This window comes from Lissotriton vulgaris, chromosome 7 (assembly GCF_964263255.1).
Source record: "Lissotriton vulgaris chromosome 7, aLisVul1.2, whole genome shotgun sequence".
NCBI lineage: Eukaryota > Metazoa > Chordata > Amphibia > Caudata > Salamandridae > Lissotriton > Lissotriton vulgaris.
This window is the reverse complement of record NC_141695.1, coordinates 1,138,978,814-1,139,003,051: the sequence shown is the minus strand read 5'-3', so window position 1 is coordinate 1,139,003,051 and position 24,238 is coordinate 1,138,978,814.

The following is a 24,238-nucleotide window of genomic DNA, read 5'->3' as shown; positions in this document are numbered from 1 at the left end:
GCATTACCTACTGCCTGCATATCAAGGTTACTGTGAATGTTGTTCTTGACTTACATACATAGAAACGTCAAAGAGGACAGTCCCCTCCAAATATGCAAATGTAGTGTAAGTTTGTAGTGTTAATTTTTTTTTTTGGGGTGCTAGTGGGTAATTTTAGAGTTCAGGGTGGGTATGGGTTATGGGGTGCCAGGGGGGAATTTATGGTTCAGGGTGGGTATGGGTTATGGGGTGCCGGGGGAATTTATGGTTCAGCATGGGTATGGGTTTTGGGGTGCCAGGGGTAATTTTAGGGTTTAGGGTAGGTGTGGGTTTTCGGATGTCAGGGGGCTATTTTAGGGTTCAGGGTGGGTATGGGGTGCCAGGGGACATTTTAGGGTTCAGCGTGGGTATGTGTTTTGGTGTGCCAGGGGTAATTTTAGGTTTCAGGGCAGGTGTGGGTTTTGGGGTGTCAGGGGCAATTTTAGGGTTCAGGGTGGGTATGGGTTATGGGGTGCCAGCGGGGAATTTATGGTTCAGGGTGGGTATGGGTTATGAGGTGCCGGGGGGGAATTTATGGTTCAGCATGGGTATGGGGTTTGGGGTGTCGGGGGTAATTTTAAGGTACAGGGTGGGTGTGGGTTTTGGGGTGCCATGGGATTAATTTTAGGGTTCAGCGTGGGTATGTTTTTTGGTGTGCCAGGGGTAATTTTAGGTTTCAGGGCAGGTGTGGGTTTTGGGGTGTCAGGGGCAATTTTAGGGTTCAGGGTGGGTATGGGTTATGGGGTGCCAGATGGGAATTTATGGTTCAGCATGGGCATGGGTTTTGGGGTGCCTGGGGTAATTTTAAGGTTCAGAGTGGGTTTGGGTTTTGGGGGGCAAGGGGGAATTTATATTTCAGCATGGGTATGGTTTCTGGGGTGCCAGGGGTAATTTAAGGTTCAGGGCGGGTATGGGTTTTGGGGCTCCAGGGGGGTGATTTTAGGGTTCAGGGTGGTATTGGGTTTTGGGGTGCCAGGGGGTAATTTTAGGGTGTGGGGTGGGTATGGGTTTTGGGGTGCCGGGGAGGGATAATTTTAGGGATAGGATGGGTATGGGTTTTGGGGTGCCAGGGGTAATTATAGATTTCAGGGCGGGTTTGGGTTTTAGGGTGTGAGGGGGTTAATTTTAGGGTTCAGCGTGGGTATGTGTTTTGGTGTGCTAGGGGTAATTTTACAATTCAGGGTGAGTATGGGTTTTGGGGGCAATGCATCAAACTAACAAAAATGTGTGCTTTAATTGTTGTCCAGTTTCAAATGCAGAATTCACCACATTTTTTTATCAGCTTGACCTGAGCATTAACCGATCCTGATTATTTGCCATTTTTGCTCCGCCCCATTGATTTACATTAGCCACGCCCCTTCATCTGCCATGTTAGCCCCCCCCCGAAATTAAGACCTAGTTGCGCCCCTGATATATATATATATATATTCTATATGTAAACACCCACACTTGGACACCCACAAAACGTTGTGCAGCTATCTTTATTTTTGCCAGACAGCCATGCCACATCACCTCCGTGTAAACCGCAGATCTGCCATCTTACTCCCTTACGCATTTCTGGCATCAAGTAGCCCTTGTTCACAGGGGATGGCTTCCATGAACGGGTGGATCGCAGCATGATTTTGAGCAGGAAGGTAAGTCCTGCCCCCATAGACATGTCAGCATAGTGCTTCTGGTACTTGGGGAGTAAGGTGGTAAGGGAGTAAGAGCGATTTACAGCAGGCATTTCCTAATGCATTTCGGTTTCTCCCAGACCTTTCTCAAAGGAGGAGGGCGCTGCGGCATCGAACAGCTAACAATGTTTTCCCAGCAGGAGTGTTTTTAACAAGTTACAGCCCTCTGGTGCCAGCCCCGCAGGGCTGGCTGTGTCTCTAAGACTGCTGGTATTTGTAGTCTGTTGTTGGTAGGTGATGCCGATTGTTTGTTTTGCTGAAATATTTGTGTCACGGAATCCCCACATGCTACTTGTCAGGCTGTAGGGACACATTCCGAGGTCTGGTCCTCGGAGGCTGCTCTCTGCCCTATGTGCTTCCGCAGGCAACAAGTGGTGGTTCAAAGTCGGGCATCTCGGCGCTCTTTGTAAGGCGGAACCAAACCTTCAATATTCACCAGGTCTCCCTCACGAGAGAAATTGAGCCGCAACCTTTCCGTGGGTGTTGATGCTTTTATTAGCGATTTACAGCAGGCATTTCCTAATGCATTTCGGTCTTTCCCAGATCTTTCTCAAAGGAGGAGGGTGCTGCGGCATCGAACAGCTAACAATGTTTTCCCAGCAGGAGTGTTTTAACAAGTAACAGCCCTCTGGTGTCCGCCCCGCAGGGCTGGCTGTGGTATTTGTAGTCTGTTCGTTATATATATATATATATATATGTCTGAACAACTTGCTGTGAACAGCTGCTCACCCTCCTTCTGATGCCAGTGCCTGCAGCGGTCACAACACCGCTAAATATATTTCCCACAAGGAATTATTCTCCAAGAACTCTGAAATAACTCCCAGCGGCACACCAAAGAACAAGCATAATAGAAATGTATTGTCTCACAAGCTAAACAGAACGACACGTTTCGGCGAAGCCTTTGTCAAAGTGACGACCAGTGCCCAATTGGCCATAGAAATAGGGGTCAATTTTCATAGACAGTGAGAAAACATTTCGCTTTGCACAACAATCGCAATAAATGCCACAGTTTGTTTCTTCAGAAATATTTTTCAAAGAGGTCACATCAATTGCACTCAATAGCACATATAAATAAAACTTGATGTAAATAATTAATCACAAAAACGAAATGCAATTATTCCTCGATCTCGGCCATTTGCATGGTGCGCATGTGGAGTACACAATATTCTCTTCCAGCTGTGATATGTGAATACACGTTTTGAGCGTCTTCAAACGGATGTATGCATCAAATTCACATGTTTTAAGTTGGGGAATAAATTCCCCTTCAATAACTAGTCCACCAGGTACCCCCAGTAAGCACCACAGACCTGTGTTGCAGAGAGGGCTGTCCAGGCAAAACTTCTCTGCAACGCAGCTCTGTGGGGCTTACTGGAGGTACCTGGTGGGCTAGTTGGACCCCAGGGACCTTCAAGATTCAAGGGGACTTAATCCCCCAACTGAAAACAGGGCGTGTTTACACAGTGGTGAAGGGAGGGGGTGGGGCCTGAGGTGACGCATGCAAACACGCCCTGTGGCGCGTTTTAAGTTGGGGAATTAATTCCCCTTCAATGCTAAGGGGCCCTGGGGGACTAGCCCACCAGGTACCTCTAGTAAGCGCCACAGGTCTGTGTTGCAGAGCCCCTTTTTACACCTCTCTGCAACGCAGCTCTGTGGCGCTTACTGGAGGTACCTAGTGGGCTAGTTGGACCCAAGGGACCATCACGATTCAAGAGGACTTAATGCCCCAACATACAACCCGCCAGGGGGCGTGTTTGCAGAGTGGGAGAGAAAGGGGGCACATCCTTTGTCTACCTCTCACCAATCCTATTGCGTGGGGCTTACTGGAGGTAAAAGGTAGGCTAGTTGGCCCCTAAAGTACCCGCAGCAGTGAAGGGCACTTCAATTCCCATCCAAGAGCATGCCAGGGAGTGAGTTTGTAGAGTGGTGGGCATGTCCTGGTATGAGTACTTAACAATGCTGCTGTGTGGGACTGACTAGAGGTAATAGTTTGGGAAGTTGGCCCCAAAGGATGTCCTTGGGGGCCAACTACCCCTCTTGTTACCTACAGTAATTTTTTTTTTAAGTTTCAAAAACCTTTATTCATTCACAAAGCATTATACATGGTATGTAGGGCACAGCGCTGGTGCAGGCATCTGGTGGTATACTGTTTATCTGCACAGTGTGGTCACATTCTACACAGCCATTTAGCCGGTATCCCTTAGGCCCGGCGGCAATCAGTTAGCATGTTAAGCAGGAACCACAGGTCTCATGATTAGGTACAAGGCATTATACGCCTCTCAAGTATCCTAGACAAAAACATATTTACATGCACGTACAATCATCGTGACAGGCCCAGTGAGCCACATACCGAAAGTCGTGTTGTTATACATTTCTTAGTCCTAAAGAAAACCTACCCCAACTACCCCCCCCTCAGCATGCCAGCTGTTGTGTTCCCAACTAGTGTGCCTGGGAGCATACTATTAGCAACCCCCCCCTCCCCCAACTACCTACTGACGGGAAAAGCTTGCCCCTCCTCCAGGTTCCAATCTACAGTGTCATAAATGCATAGCTGTTCAGTTCTTTCCTCCGTTCAATCCCCCTATCTAGTTCGTTAGGAATTTAAGTATTCCCGGCTCCTATCCCCCCCTTTAAGTTGGCATTATACCTCTCCTAGTTCCATGGCGCTAGGTACATTCCCTTCCTTTGACAAAGACCCCTACTACTCCTGCTCGGCCTGCTCCTCAAGGGATTTTAGTGCATCTATTGTTTCACCTTGTTCTATCTCCTCCTCTTCCCCTGAGCGTACATACGTCTGATATAGACCCCAGAAGTTTTTAGGACGACTCTTAGGTGGGAGCAGTTCACTGTATATTTCCGATTGGGTACAGCAATATAGCAGGTCCCCAGCCCATCTCTTCTTGGTTGGTAACGGTCTTCTCATCCAGCACATGGCGACCACCCTCCTGGCTATTAGTAGGGCCATATCTACCAGTCGTCGCTGCGCTACTGGTAATGGTTTGGAGTATCCCAACAGTGCCAGTTCCTGGCTGGCAGGTATCTCTGAACCCAATATTAAACTAATTTCCGAAAAAACTTCATTCCAAAACTTGTTAACGCCAGGGCAGTCCCATGCCATGTGGATAAAATTTGCAACCTGTACATGACAGCGTTCACACTCCGCTGTTTGTCTAAGCCCGTACCGGTGTAATCTCTCTGGTGTATAGTAAACACGTTGCATGAATTTGAAATGTACCAATCTGTGTCTTCCGTTAAGTGACAGTTTCCTTGTGCTAGTGCAGCAGTACTTCCACACTGTCCTAGCCTTGGATTACTGGTACTGTTTGTGTTTGACACCTAATTTATTGAGATTGGTACCCAGTTTGCGTGATGACGCCGTTTTAATTACGTATGTAAGCTCCGGGACATATCTGCCATATCCGAGCCTAAGAGGTCTAGCATCGCACTTCGAACCCTGTGAAACTGGAAATGCAATGAAAGCGAAGCATCTGTCTGCAAGGGGAGGACCTGCTCCCAGGTTTTAACCACCCCGTCTATGAATAAGTCTTCCATCTTCGTGATTCCCAGTGCATGCAGTGCTCTCGTGACTCCTTTCTCTTTCAGAGGCGCTAGCCACACTGCCCAGTCTGTCTGCATTAGTGGGGAATACAGAAGCTCACAGTTCTGTGCCTGTAATAACGCATGCCAAGCATGATTCGTGGCCTTGATGGAGTCCAGTTTACCAATGGTGCGGTCAACCGGAAAACAGGTAGTGGCTGGTAAGGGGGAGGGGTCAGCGAACAATCGTTCAAGGGTTACATGGGGAATGCGAGGGTCTCCGTGTATCCATGTGTGTAGGTGAGCTGCTTGTGCCACTCTGTAGTATCTCTCCATTTCGTAGGGAAGCATTAAGACCTTCCACTGAACTCTGGGTTGTTTGATCCCCAAGCCAGCTTAATAAGCACCTACGTCAGCTGTTTGAAAAAAGCCTTGGATAGAACCACTGGGATGTTATTGAACAGAAACAGGAATCTTGGTAGGACCACCATCTTCATAATGGCTATCCTGCCCATTAAGGACAATGGGAGCTTGCACCATGCGTCAACATCCTCCACTAGTTTTATGTATGCGACCCCATAGTTTTCCCTAACCAGTATATCTGGGTCAGTGTGGAGTTGTATCCCTAAATACCTGACCGAGTCAGTAGTCCACTGCAATGGGTATTCCATATCAAACGGCAAAGTTACAGGCGTCAATGGAAACGCGACTGATTTGGCCCAATTCACTTTCAGTCCTGAAAGAGCACCAAATCGAACAACTTCTCGCAGTACAGACGGGAGGTTTGTTTCCGGGTCACGGACATATAGGAGTGTGTTGTCAGCATACTTAGAGATACCAATTTTATATGTTGGAAAGCTAATACCCTCCAGACTGTGGTATTCCCTGATCGCACATGCCAGAGGTTCCGCCACTAGCGTGTATAGGAGGGGTGAGAGAGGGCACCCTTGTCTAGTTCCCCTACTTATGTCAAAGGCGTCTGTGACTTTGTCCCCCATCCTTAGTCTCGCTGTGGGTTTGTTGTACAATGCCCCCAGCATCTGGAGAAAGGGTTCCCCCAGTCCCAGCTTCCTTAGGACTCTGAGCATGAATGGCCACTCCACAGAGTCGAAGGCCTTCTCTATATCGAGAAAGATTGCTAATGCAGTATTTTCCTGGCGCACATACTGCATGGTCCCCAGGACCGTACAAATATTGTACGTTAGGTTTCTGTTGGGGACAAATCCAGCCTGTTCCGGCGCCACCAGTTCTGGCACAAGCAGCGCAAGGCGCGTAGCCAGGACCTTAGCAAATATTTTGGCATCCACGTTTATCAAGGAGAGGGGTCTATAAGAACTACATGCATTAGGGGGTTTCCCAGGTTTTAAGATGGTAATAAGTAGCGGCTCCCTCATAGAAGCAGGCATACTACCCACCTCACAAATGTCATCAAATAAAGTTATCAGGTGTGGGACAAGTTTGTCTTTAAATGCTTTATAGAAGCCCACAGTCAGTTCGTCTGCCCCCGGTGTGCTACCAGTTCGCATCCCCTCCAACGCCTCTATAATCTCATCTTCCTGTATGGGCGTCATCAGAAATTCCCTCTGTGAGTTGGGCAAGAAGGGCATTTTGATGTAGCTGAGGTAATCATCAATTTCCTCCTCAACCTGCAATGATCTAGATTTGTAGAGATCAGCATAGTACTCTCTATACTCTTGGAGGATCTCCGCCTCGTCAGTTATAACCTCCCCTGCAGGTGTAGCCAGCTCTTCGATCACCAGTGGTCGTCTATCGCTACGCATCATTCTTGCCAAAAGAGAGCCAGGCCTCTCCCCCTCACCGTACGTTCGCGCCGTGGCGTACTTGCCCATATGTTGCACTTCCCTATGCGCCTCCTCGTGATATTCAGCAAGTAATATTTTGATTTGCGATGCAGTGTCAGCATCAGGGTTGTTCTGCAAACGTCCCTCCATTTCCGACAGTTGGGCCTCTAGCTGCTTCAGTCTTTTTCGTATAGCTTTAAGTACACTCTAATGTTTGAACATTGCCATACCCCTGATATAGACCTTAAATGTGTCCCATACTGTCTGAAAACTATCTACAGACCCCAAGTTTGTCTCAAAGAAAGTGTCTATATCCTCTGCTAGTTCTCCCCTGAACACATCATCTAGTAGAGAGTAAGGAGGAAACCGCCAAGTGAATGGGGGAATTTTCTTCACCGGGACCGCTAGTACCAGGAGTATAGGGAGTGGTCAGAGAGGGTGCGAGGTAGTATCGCGCACCTCTTTATACTATTAAGCATTGCCTGAGATGCTAGCCAGTAGTCTATTCTCGTGTGTACATTATGATAGGCTGAGTAATGTGTGTATCCGCCTTTTGTGGGGTGCTTATATCTCCATACGTCCACTAGATCTAACTTAACCAGTTCTGCCTGCATATGCAAAGCCGAGGCCGCTGGTTTACGGGCCGGTCCTGCCGACCTATCCAGGTCCGGGTCAAATACAAAATTGAAATCACCCCCCCATAGCATTCTGGAGTTGACATGTGTTCTGCAATGCGCTGCCAGTGCAGCATAAAACTCAGGGTTATCATAGATAGGCCCATAAACGTTAACCACAATAAGATCGTGCCCCTTGCCGGCACACCTGGCAATAACGTAATGGCCTTCCGGGTCCGCCATGAGGAGTGTTAATTTTAGCTTGGATTTAGGATTGACCCATGTGACCACCCCTCTGGAGTGTGTTGTGAATCCCGCTGCCACACTATGTCCCCCAAACCCCTTAGCCGACAGCATCCTACAGTTAAGTGGAAGATGGGTTTCTTGAAGAAGAGCAAGATCGACATGATGTCTGTGTAAATAATTGTATTTACAACAAGGGGTGGTGAGGGACAGAGTCTCTGAATTAAGCAGAAAACTCTCACCCAGTCAAGAGATCAGGGCTAGATCCAACACCGTTTTTTAGCTCACTGCACCATCCCAGTTTCAGAACCTGGCTGTATGCAAATTAGTCTGTTCCTGTCCCAGTGCATGATGGGAACAGGGCAAACCAAACTACAAAAGCCAATTCTTACACTGGGAAGGAAACAAGCTCCCGGGGACCGGTTTCTGGCATTACAGCCGTCTTCGGCCCGGTTTGCTTGAATCCTGATGGTGCAATGAGCAAGGGACTCATGTCTGAGTATACCCTTCCACGCTTAGGGTGGACAAAAATATTTACAACAAGGGGTGGTGAGGGACAGAGTCTCTGAATTAAGCAGAAAACTCTCACCCAGTCAAGAGATCAGGGCTAGATCCAACACCGTTTTTTAGCTCACTGCACCATCCCAGTTTCAGAACCTGGCTGTATGCAAATTAGTCTGTTCCTGTCCCAGTGCATGATGGGAACAGGGCAAACCAAACTACAAAAGCCAATTCTTACACTGGGAAGGAAACAAGCTCCCGGGGACCGGTTTCTGGCATTACAGCCGTCTTCGGCCCGGTTTGCTTGAATCCTGATGGTGCAATGAGCAAGGGACTCATGTCTGAGTATACCCTTCCACGCTTAGGGTGGACAAAAATATTTACAACAAGGGGTGGTGAGGGACAGAGTCTCTGAATTAAGCAGAAAACTCTCACCCAGTCAAGAGATCAGGGCTAGATCCAACACCGTTTTTTAGCTCACTGCACCATCCCAGTTTCAGAACCTGGCTGTATGCAAATTAGTCTGTTCCTGTCCCAGTGCATGATGGGAACAGGGCAAACCAAACTACAAAAGCCAATTCTTACACTGGGAAGGAAACAAGCTCCCGGGGACCGGTTTCTGGCATTACAGCCGTCTTCGGCCCGGTTTGCTTGAATCCTGATGGTGAAATGAGCAAGGGACTCATGTCTGAGTATACCCTTCCACGCTTAGGGTGGACAAAAATATTTACAACAAGGGGTGGTGAGGGACAGAGTCTCTGAATTAAGCAGAAAACTCTCACCCAGTCAAGAGATCAGGGCTAGATCCAACACCGTTTTTTAGCTCACTGCACCATCCCAGTTTCAGAACCTGGCTGTATGCAAATTAGTCTGTTCCTGTCCCAGTGCATGATGGGAACAGGGCAAACCAAACTACAAAAGCCAATTCTTACACTGGGAAGGAAACAAGCTCCCGGGGACCGGTTTCTGGCATTACAGCCGTCTTCGGCCCGGTTTGCTTGAATCCTGATGGTGCAATGAGCAAGGGACTCATGTCTGAGTATACCCTTCCACGCTTAGGGTGGACAAAAATATTTACAACAAGGGGTGGTGAGGGACAGAGTCTCTGAATTAAGCAGAAAACTCTCACCCAGTCAAGAGATCAGGGCTAGATCCAACACCGTTTTTTAGCTCACTGCACCATCCCAGTTTCAGAACCTGGCTGTATGCAAATTAATCTGTTCCTGTCCCAGTGCATGATGGGAACAGGGCAAACCAAACTACAAAAGCCAATTCTTACACTGGGAAGGAAACAAGCTCCCGGGGACCGGTTTCTGGCATTACAGCCGTCTTCGGCCCGGTTTGCTTGAATCCTGATGGTGCAATGAGCAAGGGACTCATGTCTGAGTATACCCTTCCACGCTTAGGGTGGACAAAAATATTTACAACAAGCGGTGGTGAGGGACAGAGTCTCTGAATTAAGCAGAAAACTCTCACCCAGTCAAGAGATCAGGGCTAGATCCAACACCGTTTTTTAGCTCACTGCACCATCCCAGTTTCAGAACCTGGCTGTATGCAAATTAGTCTGTTCCTGTCCCAGTGCATGATGGGAACAGGGCAAACCAAACTACAAAAGCCAATTCTTACACTGGGAAGGAAACAAGCTCCCGGGGACCGGTTTCTGGCATTACAGCCGTCTTCGGCCCGGTTTGCTTGAATCCTGATGGTGCAATGAGCAAGGGACTCATGTCTGACTATACCCTTCCACGCTTAGGGTGGACAAAAATATTTACAACAAGGGGTGGTGAGGGACAGAGTCTCTGAATTAAGCAGAAAACTCTCACCCAGTCAAGAGATCAGGGCTAGATCCAACACCGTTTTTTAGCTCACTGCACCATCCCAGTTTCAGAACCTGGCTGTATGCAAATTAGTCTGTTCCTGTCCCAGTGCATGATGGGAACAGGGCAAACCAAACTACAAAAGCCAATTCTTACACTGGGAAGGAAACAAGCTCCCGGGGACCGGTTTCTGGCATTACAGCCGTCTTCGGCCCGGTTTGCTTGAATCCTGATGGTGCAATGAGCAAGGGAGCTTGTTTCCTTCCCAGTGTAAGAATTGGCTTTTGTAGTTTGGTTTGCCCTGTTCCCATCATGCACTGGGACAGGAACAGACTAATTTGCATACAGCCAGGTTCTGAAACTGGGATGGTGCAGTGAGCTAAAAAACGGTGTTGCATCTAGCCCTGATCTCTTGACTGGGTGAGAGCTTTCTGCTTAATTCAGAGACTCTGTCCCTCACCACCCCTTGTTGTAAATAATTTTGTCCACCCTAAGCGTGGAAGGGTATTCTTAGATGTGAGACCCTTGCTCATTGCACCATCAGGATTCAAGCAAACCGGGCCGAAGACGGCTGTAATGCCAGAAACCGGTCCCCGGGAGCTTGTTTCCTTCCCAGTGTAAGAATTGGCTTTTGTAGTTTGGTTTGCCCTGTTCCCATCATGCACTGGGACAGGAACAGACTAATTTGCATACAGCCAGGTTCTGAAACTGGGATGGTGCAGTGAGCTAAAAAACGGTGTTGGATCTAGCCCTGATCTCTTGACTGGGTGAGAGCTTTCTGCTTAATTCAGAGACTCTGTCCCTCACCACCCCTTGTTGTAAATAATTTTGTCCACCCTAAGCGTGGAAGGGTATTCTCAGATGTGAGACCCTTGCTCATTGCACCATCAGGATTCAAGCAAACCGGGCCGAAGACGGCTGTAATGCCAGAAACCGGTCCCCGGGAGCTTGTTTCCTTCCCAGTGTAAGAATTGGCTTTTGTAGTTTGGTTTGCCCTGTTCCCATCATGCACTGGGACAGGAACAGACTAATTTGCATACAGCCAGGTTCTGAAACTGGGATGGTGCAGTGAGCTAAAAAACGGTGTTGGATCTAGCCCTGATCTCTTGACTGGGTGAGAGCTTTCTGCTTAATTCAGAGACTCTGTCCCTCACCACCCCTTGTTGTAAATAATTTTGTCCACCCTAAGCGTGAAAGGGTATTCTCAGATGTGAGACCCTTGCTCATTGCACCATCAGGATTCAAGCAAACCGGGCCGAAGACGGCTGTAATGCCAGAAACCGGTCCCCGGGAGCTTGTTTCCTTCCCAGTGTAAGAATTGGCTTTTGTAGTTTGGTTTGCCCTGTTCCCATCATGCACTGGGACAGGAACAGACTAATTTGCATACAGCCAGGTTCTGAAACTGGGATGGTGCAGTGAGCTAAAAAACGGTGTTGGATCTAGCCCTGATCTCTTTACTGGGTGAGAGCTTTCTGCTTAATTCAGAGACTCTGTCCCTCACCACCCCTTGTTGTAAATAATTTTGCCCACCCTAAGCGTGGAAGGGTATTCTCAGATGTGAGACCCTTGCTCATTGCACCATCAGGATTCAAGCAAACCGGGCCGAAGACGGCTGTAATGCCAGAAACCGGTCCCCGGGAGCTTGTTTCCTTCCCAGTGTAAGAATTGGCTTTTGTAGTTTGGTTTGCCCTGTTCCCATCATGCACTGGGACAGGAACAGACTAATTTGCATACAGCCAGGTTCTGAAACTGGGATGGTGCAGTGAGCTAAAAAACAGTGTTGGATCTAGCCCTGATCTCTTGACTGGGTGAGAGCTTTCTGCTTAATTCAGAGACTCTGTCCCTCACCACCCCTTGTTGTAAATAATTTTGTCCACCCTAAGCGTGGAAGGGTATTCTCAGATGTGAGACCCTTGCTCATTGCACCATCAGGATTCAAGCAAACCGGGCCGAAGACGGCTGTAATGCCAGAAACCGGTCCCCGGGAGCTTGTTTCCTTCCCAGTGTAAGAATTGGCTTTTGTAGTTTGGTTTGCCCTGTTCCCATCATGCACTGGGACAGGAACAGACTAATTTGCATACAGCCAGGTTCTGAAACTGGGATGGTGCAGTGAGCTAAAAAACGGTGTTGGATCTAGCCCTGATCTCTTGACTGGGTGAGAGCTTTCTGCTTAATTCAGAGACTCTGTCCCTCACCACCCCTTGTTGTAAATAATTTTGTCCACCCTAAGCGTGGAAGGGTATTCTCAGATGTGAGACCCTTGCTCATTGCACCATCAGGATTCAAGCAAACCGGGCCGAAGACGGCTGTAATGCCAGAAACCGGTCCCCGGGAGCTTGTTTCCTTCCCAGTGTAAGAATTGGCTTTTGTAGTTTGGTTTGCCCTGTTCCCATCATGCACTGGGACAGGAACAGACTAATTTGCATACAGCCAGGTTCTGAAACTGGGATGGTGCAGTGAGCTAAAAAACGGTGTTGGATCTAGCCCTGATCTCTTGACTGGGTGAGAGCTTTCTGCTTAATTCAGAGACTCTGTCCCTCACCACCCCTTGTTGTAAATAATTTTGCCCACCCTAAGCGTGGAAGGGTATTCTCAGATGTGAGACCCTTGCTCATTGCACCATCAGGATTCAAGCAAACCGGGCCGAAGACGGCTGTAATGCCAGAAACCGGTCCCCGGGAGCTTGTTTCCTTCCCAGTGTAAGAATTGGCTTTTGTAGTTTGGTTTGCCCTGTTCCCATCATGCACTGGGACAGGAACAGACTAATTTGCATACAGCCAGGTTCTGAAACTGGGATGGTGCAGTGAGCTAAAAAACGGTGTTGGATCTAGCCCTGATCTCTTGACTGGGTGAGAGCTTTCTGCTTAATTCAGAGACTCTGTCCCTCACCACCCCTTGTTGTAAATAATTTTGTCCACCCTAAGCGTGGAAGGGTATTCTCAGATGTGAGACCCTTGCTCATTGCACCATCAGGATTCAAGCAAACCGGGCCGAAGACGGCTGTAATGCCAGAAACCGGTCCCCGGGAGCTTGTTTCCTTCCCAGTGTAAGAATTGGCTTTTGTAGTTTGGTTTGCCCTGTTCCCATCATGCACTGGGACAGGAACAGACTAATTTGCATACAGCCAGGTTCTGAAACTGGGATGGTGCAGTGAGCTAAAAAACGGTGTTGGATCTAGCCCTGATCTCTTGACTGGGTGAGAGCTTTCTGCTTAATTCAGAGACTCTGTCCCTCACCACCCCTTGTTGTAAATAATTTTGTCCACCCTAAGCGTGGAAGAGTATTCTCAGATGTGAGACCCTTGCTCATTGCACCATCAGGATTCAAGCAAACCGGGCCGAAGACGGCTGTAATGCCAGAAACCGGTCCCCGGGAGCTTGTTTCCTTCCCAGTGTAAGAATTGGCTTTTGTAGTTTGGTTTGCCCTGTTCCCATCATGCACTGGGACAGGAACAGACTAATTTGCATACAGCCAGGTTCTGAAACTGGGATGGTGCAGTGAGCTAAAAAACGGTGATGGATCTAGCCCTGATCTCTTGACTGGGTGAGAGCTTTCTGCTTAATTCAGAGACTCTGTCCCTCACCACCCCTTGTTGTAAATAATTTTGTCCACCCTAAGCGTGGAAGGGTATTCTCAGATGTGAGACCCTTGCTCATTGCACCATCAGGATTCAAGCAAACCGGGCCGAAGACGGCTGTAATGCCAGAAACCGGTCCCCGGGAGCTTGTTTCCTTCCCAGTGTAAGAATTGGCTTTTGTAGTTTGGTTTGCCCTGTTCCCATCATGCACTGGGACAGGAACAGACTAATTTGCATACAGCCAGGTTCTGAAACTGGGATGGTGCAGTGAGCTAAAAAACGGTGTTGGATCTAGCCCTGATCTCTTGACTGGGTGAGAGCTTTCTGCTTAATTCAGAGACTCTGTCCCTCACCACCCCTTGTTGTAAATAATTTTGTCCACCCTAAGCGTGGAAGGGTATTCTCAGATGTGAGACCCTTGCTCATTGCACCATCAGGATTCAAGCAAACCGGGCCGAAGACGGCTGTAATGCCAGAAACCGGTCCCCGGGAGCTTGTTTCCTTCCCAGTGTAAGAATTGGCTTTTGTAGTTTGGTTTGCCCTGTTCCCATCATGCACTGGGACAGGAACAGACTAATTTGCATACAGCCAGGTTCTGAAACTGGGATGGTGCAGTGAGCTAAAAAACGGTGTTGGATCTAGCCCTGATCTCTTGACTGGGTGAGAGCTTTCTGCTTAATTCAGAGACTCTGTCCCTCACCACCCCTTGTTGTAAATAATTTTGTCCACCCTAAGCGTGGAAGGGTATTCTCAGATGTGACACCCTTGCTCATTGCACCATCAGGATTCAAGCAAACCGGGCCGAAGACGGCTGTAATGCCAGAAACCGGTCCCCAGGAGCTTGTTTCCTTCCCAGTGTAAGAATTGGCTTTTGTAGTTTGGTTTGCCCTGTTCCCATCATGCACTGGGACAGAAACAGACTAATTTGCATACAGCCAGGTTCTGAAACTGGGATGGTGCAGTGAGCTAAAAAACGGTGTTGGATCTAGCCCTGATCTCTTGACTGGGTGAGAGCTTTCTGCTTAATTCAGAGACTCTGTCCCTCACCACCCCTTGTTGTAAATAATTTTGTCCACCCTAAGCGTGGAAGGGTATTCTCAGATGTGAGACCCTTGCTCATTGCACCATCAGGATTCAAGCAAACCGGGCCGAAGACGGCTGTAATGCCAGAAACCGGTCCCCGGGAGCTTGTTTCCTTCCCAGTGTAAGAATTGGCTTTTGTAGTTTGGTTTGCCCTGTTCCCATCATGCACTGGGACAGGAACAGACTAATTTGCATACAGCCAGGTTCTGAAACTGGGATGGTGCAGTGAGCTAAAAAACAGTGTTGGATCTAGCCCTGATCTCTTGACTGGGTGAGAGCTTTCTGCTTAATTCAGAGACTCTGTCCCTCACCACCCCTTGTTGTAAATAATTTTGTCCACCCTAAGCGTGGAAGGGTATTCTCAGATGTGAGACCCTTGCTCATTGCACCATCAGGATTCAAGCAAACCGGGCCGAAGACGGCTGTAATGCCAGAAACCGGTCCCCGGGAGCTTGTTTCCTTCCCAGTGTAAGAATTGGCTTTTGTAGTTTGGTTTGCCCTGTTCCCATCATGCACTGGGACAGGAACAGACTAATTTGCATACAGCCAGGTTCTGAAACTGGGATGGTGCAGTGAGCTAAAAAACGGTGTTGGATCTAGCCCTGATCTCTTGACTGGGTGAGAGCTTTCTGCTTAATTCAGAGACTCTGTCCCTCACCACCCCTTGTTGTAAATAATTTTGTCCACCCTAAGCGTGGAAGGGTATTCTCAGATGTGAGACCCTTGCTCATTGCACCATCAGGATTCAAGCAAACCGGGCCGAAGACGGCTGTAATGCCAGAAACCGGTCCCAGGGAGCTTGTTTCCTTCCCAGTGTAAGAATTGGCTTTTGTAGTTTGGTTTGCCCTGTTCCCATCATGCACTGGGACAGGAACAGACTAATTTGCATACAGCCAGGTTCTGAAACTGGGATGGTGCAGTGAGCTAAAAAACGGTGTTGGATCTAGCCCTGATCTCTTGACTGGGTGAGAGCTTTCTGCTTAATTCAGAGACTCTGTCCCTCACCACCCCTTGTTGTAAATAATTTTGTCCACCCTAAGCGTGGAAGGTTATTCTCAGATGTGAGACCCTTGCTCATTGCACCATCAGGATTCAAGCAAACCGGGCCGAAGACGGCTGTAATGCCAGAAACCGGTCCCCGGGAGCTTGTTTCCTTCCCAGTGTAAGAATTGGCTTTTGTAGTTTGGTTTGCCCTGTTCCCATCATGCACTGGGACAGGAACAGACTAATTTGCATACAGCCAGGTTCTGAAACTGGGATGGTGCAGTGAGCTAAAAAACGGTGTTGGATCTAGCCCTGATCTCTTGACTGGGTGAGAGCTTTCTGCTTAATTCAGAGACTCTGTCCCTCACCACCCCTTGTTGTAAATAATTTTGTCCACCCTAAGCGTGGAAGGGTATTCTCAGATGTGAGACCCTTGCTCATTGCACCATCAGGATTCAAGCAAACCGGGCCGAAGACGGCTGTAATGCCAGAAACCGGTCCCCGGGAGCTTGTTTCCTTCCCAGTGTAAGAATTGGCTTTTGTAGTTTGGTTTGCCCTGTTCCCATCATGCACTGGGACATGAACAGACTAATTTGCATACAGCCAGGTTCTGAAACTGGGATGGTGCAGTGAGCTAAAAAACGGTGTTGGATCTAGCCCTGATCTCTTGACTGGGTGAGAGCTTTCTGCTTAATTCAGAGACTCTGTCCCTCACCACCCCTTGTTGTAAATAATTTTGTCCACCCTAAGCGTGGAAGGGTATTCTCAGATGTGAGACCCTTGCTCATTGCACCATCAGGATTCAAGCAAACCGGGCCGAAGACGGCTGTAATGCCAGAAACCGGTCCCCGGGAGCTTGTTTCCTTCCCAGTGTAGGAATTGGCTTTTGTAGTTTGGTTTGCCCTGTTCCCATCATGCACTGGGACAGGAACAGACTAATTTGCATACAGCCAGGTTCTGAAACTGGGATGGTGCAGTGAGCTAAAAAACGGTGTTGGATCTAGCCCTGATCTCTTGACTGGGTGAGAGCTTTCTGCTTAATTCAGAGACTCTGTCCCTCACCACCCCTTGTTGTAAATAATTTTGTCCACCCTAAGCGTGGAAGGGTATTCTCAGATGTGAGACCCTTGCTCATTGCACCATCAGGATTCAAGCAAACCGGGCCGAAGACGGCTGTAATGCCAGAAACCGGTCCCCGGGAGCTTGTTTCCTTCCCAGTGTAAGAATTGGCTTTTGTAGTTTGGTTTGCCCTGTTCCCATCATGCACTGGGACAGGAACAGACTAATTTGCATACAGCCAGGTTCTGAAACTGGGATGGTGCAGTGAGCTAAAAAACGGTGTTGGATCTAGCCCTGATCTCTTGACTGGGTGAGAGCTTTCTGCTTAATTCAGAGACTCTGTCCCTCACCACCCCTTGTTGTAAATAATTTTGTCCACCCTAAGCGTGGAAGGGTATTCTCAGATGTGAGACCCTTGCTCATTGCACCATCAGGATTCAAGCAAACCGGGCCGAAGACGGCTGTAATGCCAGAAACCGGTCCCCGGGAGCTTGTTTCCTTCCCAGTGTAAGAATTGGCTTTTGTAGTTTGGTTTGCCCTGTTCCCATCATGCACTGGGACAGGAACAGACTAATTTGCATACAGCCAGGTTCTGAAACTGGGATGGTGCAGTGAGCTAAAAAACGGTGTTGGATTTAGCCCTGATCTCTTGACTGGGTGAGAGCTTTCTGCTTAATTCAGAGACTCTGTCCCTCACCACCCCTTGTTGTAAATAATTTTGTCCACCCTAAGCGTGGAAGAGTATTCTCAGATGTGAGACCCTTGCTCATTGCACCATCAGGATTCAAGCAAACCGGGCCGAAGACGGCTGTAATGCCAGAAACCGGTCCCCGGGAGCTTGTTTCCTTCCCAGTGTAAGAATTGGCTTTTGTAGTTTGGTTTGCCCTGTTCCCATCATGCACTGGGACAGGAACAGACTAATTTGCATACAGCCAGGTTCTGAAACTGGGATGGTGCAGTGAGCTAAAAAACGGTGTTGGATCTAGCCCTGATCTCTTGACTGGGTGAGAGCTTTCTGCTTAATTCAGAGACTCTGTCCCTCACCACCCCTTGTTGTAAATAATTTTGTCCACCCTAAGCGTGGAAGGGTATTCTCAGATGTGAGACCCTTGCTCATTGCACCATCAGGATTCAAGCAAACCGGGCCGAAGACGGCTGTAATGCCAGAAACCGGTCCCCGGGAGCTTGTTTCCTTCCCAGTGTAAGAATTGGCTTTTGTAGTTTGGTTTGCCCTGTTCCCATCATGCACTGGGACAGGAACAGACTAATTTGCATACAGCCAGGTTCTGAAACTGGGATGGTGCAGTGAGCTAAAAAACGGTGTTGGATCTAGCCCTGATCTCTTGACTGGGTGAGAGCTTTCTGCTTAATTCAGAGACTCTGTCCCTCACCACCCCTTGTTGTGTAAATAATTGAACACTTTCCTGAGCTTGCGATAATCATTTAGCCCTCTCACATTCCACGATAGCGCATTCAATTACTCCAGATCACATATTGTATTCACTTCACTTGCATCAGTCATCCCAGCAAAGAGATTGATAGGTGTCAGACAGTGTTTTATCAGCTCTGCAAATTATTCCCAGCAGCTCCGAATCTATCACGGCAGGCTTAAAGTAGGTAAAACTAGGTAACACATTGCATGGCATTCCCTTAAACTCCCCCCCACCAGAACCTGCCCCTTCCCCAGAACACACTCCCCCCAGCCCACAGCCGACCACCCTCAACCTGGCCAGACAGTCCTTGTGCACACCCCCCTATCCCCTCCCTACAATTCCCATGAACAAACCCTAAACCTGTCCCTTTTGGGACTATTTGAGCCAAAAGCACAAGGGCAGAGGTAACCAGGAAGAGCAAATATACATGCAACGTCATTGTACTTTACAAAGCCGCCCCTGCGCCATTACCCTATTAGTGTCCATTAACCGGCGTCAATACCCTTCCTACAAAAATCTTCAGTGGGCAACTCCTTCTCGATACTACATTCCGCCCATAAGTATTAACCCCTTCGAGGCTGAGTCCGGTAGCAAGAAGCGTGAGCTACTGCCCACTGGAGGGAGCTAGAGAGCTGCAAAGCGTCGAGGAAACGCCAGAAACGCCAGAATCAGGCAGCGTGCAGGTCGTGGAGCGGAGCGGGAGCAGGCAACCAAACAACAAAGAACTAGCCCTGGAACAGCGTTTCCAGCCGCCTTGTACCCTCGGCCCCCCGGCCCTGCCCCGGCGATAACCCCACGGAAGCCTGCACGGGAGCCTGCCCAACGTCCTCGCACGTCTTCCCCACCTGGTCCCTTGTTGGGAGAGAGCAGATTGAGTGAGCAGTTTGTGGAAGTGCGGACTAACTGTGGCAGCTGGGACTAGCCGGGACTAGCTGTGCTGTGCAGGACGCCGCCGGGAGGAGTCATCGCGGAGCTGTGGCAGCCATAGAGCAGAGTAGTGCAGAGGAGACATTGACTGCGGCTTTCAGCTGCTGGAGCAGGTGAGGGGGGGGGGGCTGCCGGCGTTGGAGAAAGCTGTGATCAGGCTGTGATCAGGAGGTTGGATCAGGGGGCTGAACTTCTGTCAAGACAGCTGCTCGTGTTTTTGCTCTGCTGCTCTGTTGTGGGGAGCTGTTGGTCAGCATAGGCCAGCTTGCTGACACGCCGCAGGTCCTTACTGTCCTTTACTGTTGGGGCATTGCTGGGTCACCGTTGAGACACTGCTGAGACCCTGCTGAGACCCCGACTCATTACCTGATACCTGATACCACTGAGCATGTAAAGCAGTAAAGTAGGTGAAGCAGGTAAAGCAGGCAATTCGGAGGTAAATCAGAGGTAAATCGGAGACAGAGACGGGGGGAGCTGCAGGCAGCGGAGCGCGTGAGAGCTCCGGCCCCGCCTCAACCTTGGCTTCAAAGCACAATACCGCAACAGAAGCTGCAGTTGATAACGAGGAGGAGAGGAGGAGAGGAGGAGTGGACTTGCTGCCCGCACCACTCGGTTGTCAGGGCATCGATTACTACATCAGAGGTGAGCCTCTAGTGCCTGTTTTGTAATTGAACCATCTCCATCAACCAGTCTCTGGTTCAGTGACTACCAACACCAACACCAACACCAACTACTCTAGTCTAAGTTTACTGGCGGGGCGCGCCACGTGGGCTGGCCTGCGCCTGTTGTGTTGACAGGGGTTAAGTTGGGGCAACCAGGAAAAAAAACAAAAAAAACAGCTCAACTCGCAATCAAGGGGCAGTGCCCATTAAAATGAGATCAGGAAGGATACGAGGAGGCCCAACAAGCAAAGGAAAAAAACGCAAGCAAACGGACAAGACACCCGAGGAAACTAAAGGGTCTCTGCCAGCCAAACAAAGCTCGTTAATAGACATAACGTCAGACAAATCAACTTCTAACAACTTAAGAAGCGACCCTACGGCTAATGCAAAAAGGAGCAAAAAAACAAACCAATCTTCATACCAACCCAAAATCTATACAAAATTCTGTTTCCTAAAAAACACAGGGGACACCTTATTCTCAAAGATCAACGAGGAATTAGAATTACAATCGCCCCTGGAGCCATCACAGAGACCCCCGCTTTTCCAGTTTGGGGGCACACAGCTACAACAGGATAAGGACACGGACAAGACCAAAGGAAAAAACAGCATAATGTCTATTTCCTTACCTCAAACAACATCAACACCCCAGCGAAAGATCGGGTCGGTGGGACCCAGTACCGGAAAAAAACTAACTATAGATTCCAAATTAGTTCAAGTACATTGGCCTAATAACGCAACGGACAGGCCACTAAGAACACCTGACAATAGCATACTCAACATCAGCGACAACGCTAAGGATGGAAACATGAGGAACAACATAAGGTCAGAGGTTATAAGCCTCTTGGAGGAAACTATAAACAAGAATGAAGCTGGAAGCTGAATTGAACGCGGTGAAGAGAAGGACTTGTCCATGATAGTCCTGGAAACTTCTCACAAACAACAAGAGCTTGGTGATAAAATGACGGACAGGACTTCCAGCAAAGAAGAAAGACAAACAAACTCAGGGTCAGAGGTAATAGAAATATCCTCTTACTTGGGGAAGGAAGAGTGGGAAGAACTTTTAGCTGCATACCCCCAAGACCAGAACAGCAGCGGAAAGAATACACATACACGGGCCATGAGAATTGAAGGTGCACAGGAAAAACAAGAGGAATCAAGCTTCCCAGAAGGAGCAGTAAATTTTAAGGGACAACCGGGACATCAAGAAAAAATCCCAAAACATCATGGGCAGGAAAGCGCCTGGCCCAGTCTCCTAAACACAGTACAACTCTTGGTGAACGCATTACACTACCAATCGGAGAAAATGGATGCCCAACTAACGCTGTTAGACACTTTAGCTGTGTTTGTGGTTGCCATAGATGGGAAAATGGGTGCATTAAATACGCTTCTCCAGAGCAAATTGGGTCATCTACAAGATACAAAGAGGAGCACCAGCGGTGGGTGCAAATGCGGCCCAATCATCGACAAGCTATCCACCCTCCCAACATTACTAACAGACCTGTGCTCACAACTCAAAAGATCTCCCCAGGAAAACAATACCCCACGCAACGAGATACGGGATCACCCATCAAAAAAAGACATCAAAATTGCTATCCACACACAAACAGAAGTGGTCGCTAAAGAAAAATCTGGTGAAGATATAGAAGTCGTTAGAAAGATCGAACAGACTAGCACAGGCTCTCAGGCACAACCTAGAAAAAACGAACCAAGTAACTGCCCAGTGGATAAAGATCCGGGCCCAAAGTGCCCTTCACCAACGGACACCATAGATGAAGACGTCAGTGACACAAAATCGAACGCGAAACAGAGACGAGCAAAAAAACGTAAAGGCAGAAAACATAAGCTCTGCTCAAAACGTGAAGGATTTAGGCAACTCTTTGGTCGATCTATCACAATGGAGCAAAACAAATCACAATCTGGGGAAGAGAAAACGTCAAGCCAAAAATCCATTGCAACAGGCCAAACATCTGAAATTCTGGAGAATCCAGCTAACTTCGGATTAGACGAACAAAACAAACACCTTCAAAATGGCAAACCAGCACCTGAGCAACCAACAAGGAACCCCCCAAAGTCTGCTGACATCGGCTCGTCAAATGAGCTGATAAACAACACAAAGATCAGCTACAACCTCCTGCAAAATACAGAACAAGGTCTCACCACGGTTAGAACTGAGAAAAGAGTAGAAAGTCAAGGAACATGCATAGGACCGATGGAAATCCAAATATACGATATCAATCAAGCAACTGCGACATTACATACACGGGGTGACCACATAACAATAGAATCGGCACCAGTAAATTGGACAAGCAACGTGCACTTACTGGGGGGAAGGGGGAGTCACACAGATCCCGAAATTCTTGTGCCCCACCAAAGCGCAACTGACCGAGCCTTAAGCGGAACAACTAATACTGACACTTACATGGTAAAAACAAGATCGACAGATTATGTAGATCTGGAAACACCCACAGTCAGCTATAATAGAGTGGGGCGCATAAATGAACAAGGGAAAACCCCAGAGGCCATATGGCTTATCCCAGAATACATCTCCAAAGGACGACATGATATCCTAAACAGAACAAATATATTACGACTATTATCTCACATCCCCCCACTGGCAAACGTATCAAGCACAGACCTGTTATCCATTGAATTTGAAGACTTAGAAGGCACAGGAAGGGAAGCGACAAAGGCGACTTGGGCCTCGGGAAAAACAACGCAGAGAATTCTATCCGAAGCAGAGGTATTTAAGAACTGGGGAATCACGATAAAACCAAATACAAAACCAAGATACCCAGATATTCTGTTCCCAGAAGCAAAGCGGGAGCCCAGGGACAACGCTTCCAGTAATAGAATCTCGGTCCTTAGAGGCGCGGCAGGGCCATGTAGAACAGGTAGTAATGAGAACACTGAAAGCACCTGCTGGTTAGGAGTAGACAGGGCAGTTCTAACTGAGTTGAAAGATCTAAGACGGATTGTGAGAACTATAAAAAACAGCAACTGACAACCCGACCAAAACTCCCTGGAGCACACGCCAAACCAACTGCGCATATGCTCCTGGAACATCAATGGGCTATCAACTAAAATGCTGGACTTAGAATTTTTAGCTTACATAAGATCTTTCGACATAGTGGCCCTGCAGGAGACATGGCTAGCCGAACCTCCACATCTCCAAGGATACTTACGATTTTTTACAGAAGCCAAAAGGTCAGCCAAGTACGGGCACCTCAAAGGTGGATTAGTGATTTACGTAGCAGTTACTAGTTTTGTCAGGATAGAAGAAATAGGCTCCTCTTCGGAAGCCAATCTTGCAATTAAGCTAGACCTAGCACCCCAAGATGAGGAGAAAGTCAATTGTGACTGCTTGATCATCAACGCCTATATCCATCCTAAAGGAAAAAAAAAAGCAGTCAAGGAATTATACAATTTCTTGGAGGAATGTCTTACGGAAAGGTCAACAACTAACATTGTGCTTACAGGGGATTTCAATCTTAACCTGATGGGTATGCCACAAGAAGAGGAAATCCTAGTTCAAAACATATCTTGGGTACTACCACTACAAGAAAAATTTCAAATAACCAAGCAAACACAATTAGGAGCGAAGACACTTGAAGAATTGGAACATTTTAACATCAGAGCCCTAAATGGTAGATTCGCGGGAGACAGTCCGCCAGCTCCAACTTATCATTCTACAAGATCAAACAGCATCTTAGATTATACCTTTGTTTCACTGCCTCTTTTTCATTATATAACCTCGTTCCAGATAGGGAAAAAAATTGATAGTGACCATTGCCCTCAGGAAATGGCTTTGAATATAGTGAAACCTACACTTGAGCGATCCACCGCTCCAAAAGAGTCCATCCATACTGTCAATTTTAAAAAAATCAAGTACTCGGCAGCAATGGGCGAGGTGTTAATAGGAAGTGCACAACAACACTTTTTGGAGCGGACCGGATTAAACGAGGTTACAAAATGGGAACAATTTACAATCACGATGCCGAACTACGCAACACAGCCCAAAGCAGCTGCAAAGATCGGCAAAATTGACACCCTGTCACGAGAGTACAGAGAAAAAATCAAGGAAGCAAAAAACATGATATACCGCTTAATGAGGGAAATACAACTAGACCCAAAAGAAATAGCAAAGCAAAACCACCTTCGGACACTGAAATCCAATCTAAAAAAGTTGAAATGGGAAGCAACCAAATCAACAGAGGAGGACTTGTGGGCAAAATTACACTCAGACATTAAACAGAATGATGGGGCGAGATTTTGGAAAACCATTAACTCGCTGATACGTCCAGCACACCTGGG